Source organism: Balearica regulorum, chromosome 19 (assembly GCF_011004875.1).
Source record: "Balearica regulorum gibbericeps isolate bBalReg1 chromosome 19, bBalReg1.pri, whole genome shotgun sequence".
Lineage (NCBI taxonomy): Eukaryota > Metazoa > Chordata > Aves > Gruiformes > Gruidae > Balearica > Balearica regulorum.
Genome location: NC_046202.1, coordinates 927,414 through 934,209, shown reverse-complemented (window position 1 = coordinate 934,209; position 6,796 = coordinate 927,414). Strand labels below are relative to the sequence as shown.

General features: G+C 44.4%; 1 protein-coding gene across 2 annotated transcripts in view; it reads left to right on the top strand.

Moving 5' to 3' along the window:
- Positions 1-4: 4 nt before the first annotated feature.
- The window catches only part of PAFAH1B1 (platelet activating factor acetylhydrolase 1b regulatory subunit 1), a 37,482-nt gene continuing 30,690 nt past the window's right edge, over positions 5-6,796 (top strand). Inside the window, exon 1 of one of the 2 annotated variants that reach the window (XM_075771811.1) lies at positions 5-224. The gene's annotated coding sequence lies outside the window, so the exon portion shown is untranslated. Of the gene's footprint in view, positions 225-374; positions 462-6,796 lie in introns of those variants that run through there. The other variant, XM_075771812.1, reaches the window with a different exon arrangement.

Here is a 6,796-nt window from a genome sequence, read left to right as displayed (position 1 = left end):
ATGCGCAGTGCCGCGGCGGGCCGCGCCGCTCCCTCCCTCCCTCCTGGCGGCCGGGGCGCCACTGACAGACCGCGGAGCGGAGCGGCGCGAGCGGCGCGAGCCTCCGGGACCCCCCGGAGCCCCTCACCCCCCTCCTCCGCGCCCCGCCGCACCGGTGAATGGGAGAGGCGGGCGGCGCCGGCCCCACGGAGCAGAGCGAAGCGGCGGCGCTGGCGGCGGCTCGGGTAAGACCGGGGCCGCGCCTCCCCTCCCTGCCTGCCTGCCTCCCCTCCCCCGGCCGCCGTCGCCCCCCGCGGGAGGCTGTCCGGACTGGCGGCGGGGCCCGGCGGGCCGTGCGGCCGGCGCGGCTCGGCTCTCCCCCCTCCCCTCCTCTGCTCTCCTGCTCCCCGCCCTCCGCTCCCTCTCCTGCCCCCTCCCTCCTTCTCTCCAGCTCGCTCTCAAAATGGCGGCCGCGCCCGTTGGTGAGGAGGGAGCCGGGGAGGAGGCGGGGGAGGCAGGGCGGCGGGGCGGGAGGGAGGGAGGCGAGGCGGGGGACGGTCCCCGCGCCCCGGCGGGGTGGGGTGGGGGCCGCCGGGCGCGGTTCCCTCCCCTCTCCCTTGGCCCTTCCCGGGCTTCAGCGCCGTCCTCGCTGCCGGTGACTTAGCAGGAAAACAGGGCGCGGGGGAGGAGTGGGCCAGACAAGGGAGCGGGTGGGGTGAGGGGGAGAGGAGCCCCTGCGGTGGGCTCCGGCTCTCCCGGCCTTCGTGTCCTGCCCCCCCTTTAGGCCGCTTCGTTTCTTCTGGTGACTTAGCAAGATGCCGGGGAGGAGGCGACGGGCCAGAGGCGAATAATGATGAAAAAACAGTCTGGGGCGAGGAGCCCGGTGCATGTGTGCCGGAGAGGATGCCGAGCATCCCTTCCCCGAATCCCTCCTGGAGGGTTTTCTCCGTTCTCCTCTTCCTCCGTCCTCTCCGAGGGCAAGGCAGGCGTTTGTCAGGAGATGGCCCAGATCTCCAGAGTCGGCCGCAGCACGGAAAACAAAACGAGAATTGATAATACGGGGGAAAGGAGTAGGTGTTATTTTAAGAATTTGTTTCACATCCACCCTGTTTTCCTGCAGTGATCTAGCAGGGAAAGCATTGATAGGAGGTGGCTCAGACCTTCAGAACCAGCTGCAGTAAAAACGGGGGAGGGAGGTCTAATCTCTCCTTCTTGGGGTCATATCGCTGCCTGGTTGTCTATAGTCGCACAGACTTTCCTTGAAAACCGTTTAATAACAACCGAGTGTGCTAAAATGCTCTAGTTACTGCTATTCTTGAGTTTTTGTTTCTGCAGGAGGCTATATGCAGGCAGGGCTTTTGATGGAAGTTGGGGGGTGGGAGTGGTGCCTCCCTTAAAAAGTTTAGGTTTTACTCAGTTCTGTGGGTGTGAGATTTTATTTTAAGGTGGATGCAATTAAACTTGACCTTTAATACCAATAATAATGTGACACCTTCCCTTTCTTTGCCGTAGTATCACTGGTAAAATTTCTTTGCTGATAGTGCTGCAGCAGAGGGCTTGGTTGTTGCAGGTCAAGTCAATTCATAATGAATTACCTAACCAGGGGATGGTGGAAGGTTAATCTAAGCTATATTAAAAATCTTGTATTTACAGTGAAATAGTGTTTATTAATGTTTGGGCATATTGACCTGGCTGAATTATGTATTTATGTGGAGATTCTTTTAAGTGTATATTCCTCTGACAGTATTGTTTATATAGTATTAGGGATGGGGGTTAAAGAACCTATGTTCAGAGGTAATCGTTTTGTAAATGATTGTGCAGCATTCGGCTGGTTTTCGGAAGAGGGAGGGTCTGCTATCAAAATGTTATTTGCCCTTAGAGTAATTTTGTTAAATAGGAGAATTATGTCATGCTACTAAACAAAGAAAATATTTTTAAACAGAAAGATTTATTGCAAATTTCTCATTTGTTCTCAGGGATCTCATTTTTGTGTGTTTCTTTTGATATTACCATGTTTATGGATGCTGTGTGCAGCCATTGAGCAGAGAAGAGACTGGGTGGAGTAAGGAGGCAAAGCTGCGAAATGGCTAGATTACCCTTTCATAGCTTCTTTTTTTTTTTTTTTTTCCCCTCCTTTGCTTGCGTTTTGCTGGGGTGGAGGAATACTAATTGCCGTAACAATGAAGTCTCTTCTTTAGGGAAGAATCTAATGGTGCAGGAACCTTCTGAAATGAAACAAATCTCGCATTCTGTTTTGAGGCTTATTTTTCTGCAGGGTGAATCTTGATTTGTCTGACAGTGAGAAGTGACCAGTCACTGTTGCAAAGCCAGATTTTTTTTTTTGTGTGTCTGATAGCCATTTCCATTTATTGACTTAGATATTCACTTGTTGAATTTATTTTATTTACACTTTAGATAAGAATTACAATTTTTGTGTGGGTATTTTACACACAAGATTCTCTGAAATAGAAAGAACCCCCTGTATTGTTACTTAGTGCTATTATTTGTTCATATAACTTCTTGGTTAGAGTGGGTTATGGGTGGACACACGAAAAGACAATCCCTACATTCTCTGATGCCCACAGTAGAGTAACTCCTATTAGTATACGGACTTAATTGCATTACCCTTCCTCATGTGCTGAGTTCATATAAAATAACATCTCAAGATTTTGGAAGCCCTTTTGAATGATACGGCTCTGTAAGAGCATTGCTGCACCGCTTGGGTACTGCTGCATCATGGGGGGTAGTACAGATGCTCGGACTTAAAGTTGTGTAGGAGAGGCGTTAGAACAAAGGATTTGGGGAATACAATAGGGATCAGATGAAGCACCTAGGAGGGGCTGCTTATAGAAGTGCTCTCCTATTCCAGATGTGGCTCATGGCATTCCCACCTGAATTCAGTGTTGATCAGAGGAAGTACAACCCTGAACACGAATGATTCTGAAGCAGGTTTAGGTTTTTATTTTTTCTTGGGTCTGTCTCATTTCTGGAGTCCAGTTTTTGATGGTAGATGGCCACAGATGAGACTGTGTTTGGTTTTAATTTGTCAATAATAGTAGTGGCTTTTTTATAAGATGTAGTTCATTCACTTAGAGTAGATGTTACAGGATTCAGTGGATGTGTTCACTGAATGCCTGTGTCTAAAAATGAATCCAGGCTAAAAGCAGTGAAGAATCGAATAAAACACTTGCCTCCTTGTAACGTTGGTTGATTTTTGTCCTTGAAATGATGGTAGTTACTTTCTGTACAGGAGTAACTTGTTCATTTCTGCTCCAGAAAAGAAAAAAGCATTAATACTTAGCTTTATGACTGTATGCAAGGTCTGTCTTGCCTGTATCGCTGACTCTTCTGCCTATACTGTTTCCTATGCTCCACCCAGCCTTGAGTGCTCAGTTTGTATTCTTTGTCTGCTCTCAACTTTTTTGTCTATCCAACTTGCTATCAATGGGACAGCTATTGAATTAACATCTGTTGACTGTCTTGCCCACCACTCCAACCTTGTCTTTCTTCAAGAACTCTATAACCAACTTCCATCAGTGCTAATTATAATGTGTTTGTAACCCCTTGTAAAATATTCTAGGCAAACAATAGCTGGGACCCCCCTGCCTGTCTATAGCTCAGAAGTATACTGTGTATGTTTGTTACAAAGTTTTTTTACAACCCTCTGTAGCTGCTTCTGGTATTGATGAACTAGAGTGGTTGGAATTACTGTAGTATGAAGGGGAGCAGCTTTTGAACAGTTTTGTTTCAAGCAGCTTTCCCCTACTTTTGTCAACTTCAGACACGTTTTCTAAACTAAAGGCAAAGACTGTGGGATGGCTGCTGAAATGTCCGTGAAGTAAACACTGAAATACTTGTCACCCTGAAAATAAGAACTGCTAGGCCTAAATTTAGGAAATCAAGAGGACAATAAAAGTCAGTAACTATTATTAATAAATAATAATTTCAGATTTTTTATAGGGTGTGAGGGAGTTTCCAGCCTATAACATGTAATTTGTGATGGCAATTGAAGATGCTTCCCAAGTATCAGAGCCATGCGTGTTAATCAAAATGGTTCTGGGTTTCTTCTCTGAGGTTTATTATAGAGAAGTAGTAAGTTATGTACTGCCTATACATGCAGATCTGTTAATGAAGTCACAACAGGTCTCCTTTCTCCTTTTTAAAAGGCCTTAAATATCACTGGCAGAACAACCTGTCTACTAAAAACCCATTCAGTTGATGAAGCCTTGCCTGGGTTGAATGGCTTTCTCGGGAGCTACTTTATTACCTGACACCAGGGGAATGGGGCTCCTAATGTGGCTTTTGGGTGTTGTGAGCATGGGTGTTTATTAATGGGTGATGTTGCTTTGTCTTTGATCTGCCTGACAGAGTAGGTTACACCTCAGTTTAAGTCTTTTAAAATACGCATTTACACTAAGACATAACCCTGACCTGTTTAAAACTAGTTTTCAAGTACATTAAAAAAAAAAAAATTCTTCAGAATTCTTACTATAAATGCTGTCCAAGTTAGCAGGAGTGCACACATACATGGTCATCTTCTGCATGGAAGGCTTGTGCCATTACTGGAAATGCAGCGGTGTGATTTGAGCTGTAGCTGTTTTATGCCAGCTTCATTGCGGTGCCCTTAGCTTAGGTTGAGTTAAATGTCTTTTTTTCTTGTATGACAGTTATTTTGGAACAATGCTTTTCCTCATTCCTACTGTCTTTTGAGACCTACTGATGAGTATTGCATATTAGAAACATTTGAAAGAACCATGATTTTTATCTGATGACTAATTTAATTCTAGTTTTAACCTGATGAACTTGCTAGGTACTGCAGGTAAGCCCCAACAAGTATGTGCATCTAACTTTTGTATATATATAAAAGTTGCTTAAAGAAAGGCCTTTTCTTCTTAATATTCACTGAGGCAGGACTTGAATGAGGCAATGCGTGTCTCATTCAGCATGTTTAAAGGTGTTTTTTTGTTGTTGGTTTTTTTTACCTCATGCTCTCTCTTTAGGGGATTAGGTGTGACTTGGGCTATCTTGCTTTTAGTTCACTGTCATGGAAGGCACCTATCCTATCACTTCAGTGTATGCTGTGATCCGTTTCATTAGTACTATGAACATACAGTCCTCTTCACAGCAAATCATGTCTGCACAGCATTGTCATACTAAGCAGTATCAAATGCACTGATGCATGTGTAACTATATTAAAAAAAATAAACATTATTAATTCAAAGTACTTGTTAGTTAATACATTTAGAAGTACGTTTGCCATTTCTTCCTTATTGGCACTGCTCCTGAGAGAGCCCAGCAGTTTGACCTGACTGCTTATGGACTTTTGGATAAAAGGATTGTGACCAAATAAATGTAATAAATACATCTTTGTGGTTGTGATTCCGTTGATTCTGGAAGACTTAAATGATGTCTTTAACCAGTAACTAGTTGCTGCAGTCCTGAAAAAGTATTTCCAGTTATGGGACAATCCATTGTGGTTGAGGTTTATAGGTGGTGCTGCAGCAAATGTCTGTCCTGTAATTTTCTCAGGTCTGTTGTTAAATAGGTCCCTGTTGAGTGAGTTCGTAGATACACTCTTCTGGAGCACCTCTTGTTCTCCAGTGCTCGTGAGTCAGCTGGCAGACTTCCTTTGAGGTGGGGTAAAGGTAACAGGTTTATGGCATGATGCCGTGCTAGTTTACATCTGAGATAGCACAGCGGCCTTCGTGACTGGGATTACTTATACCTTCTCTCTTGTATCAATGTTAATTGTTCCTTTGTGCTCCACAAATCTGAAGTTCTTTTGATTGAATTAGACAAGTGTACATACCTGCCCCCCCCCGCCCCCCATTACCTCTGCCTTGTTTTTCTGCATGGAGGTAGGCTAATGCTAAAGCAAAGGTGTTAAGTTTATCCTTCTTTAAGACTAGAGGAAAATCAGTTGGAAACATGTAGCCTGTTTACCTGCAGATAATGACTGTTTCTTCCATAAAGAAACAATGCCAGCAGTTTGTCTTGTGCTCGATTCACCTGTATTTTGGGGTGAAGAAAAAGATTGGATAAACAAAATTGTTTATTTATCCAATGCTAGTGTCTTTACAATCTATTAAGAGGATGATGTCATTAATGTGAGTGTGTATATGTATTTTGAAACAGCTGGTGTCTGTTAAATCAGCAATGATAGAAGTTTTTTGTTCTCACTCAGCTAGATTTGTAGGCAGCAAGCACAAACTAGATTGGGGGAAGTTTAACAGAGGAGCTCTGACCCTAGTATTCATCTGCAGCAAACAGTGAGGATGGGGTTAAAGTTCTAACATGATGCATGCCATTTTTGTAATAAGATCTTGTGAACAGCTAACGCTATTCCAACAAACTTGGAATTAATCTTTGTCATGTTTTTTTCACACTAATAAGACTGGGATGAGTACTAATGATAGATGATTTCCCGTACCACAGCATATCACAATCACGAATTTCTACATCAACAAAATGAGAACTGAGATGGTTGTGAATATTATGGTTTGCTGCCTAGTGTCTGCTCTCTCTTGGCCCTGTTTTGTACTGACATTGCTTCTGCATGGAAGGTGTTTTCCATTTCGGTGGGAAAAGAAGTAATTCTGTGTTTGTCTTCTGCTCTCTTGGCTTAGATGAGGGACCTTCCTCCAGGGAGAGCAGTTTCTCTCTTTAGCAGGAGAGTTACTGCATGTGCTAATAGATGGGAGATGTAGGGATTCTGAGAAGGGATGCTGGTAAAGTTGGGAAGAGAAGGGCAGGTATTTCTTAGGGACTGGTTCAGCTTAGGGACAACTTCAGCTTTGCTTAGACAGTAGTGTCCTAG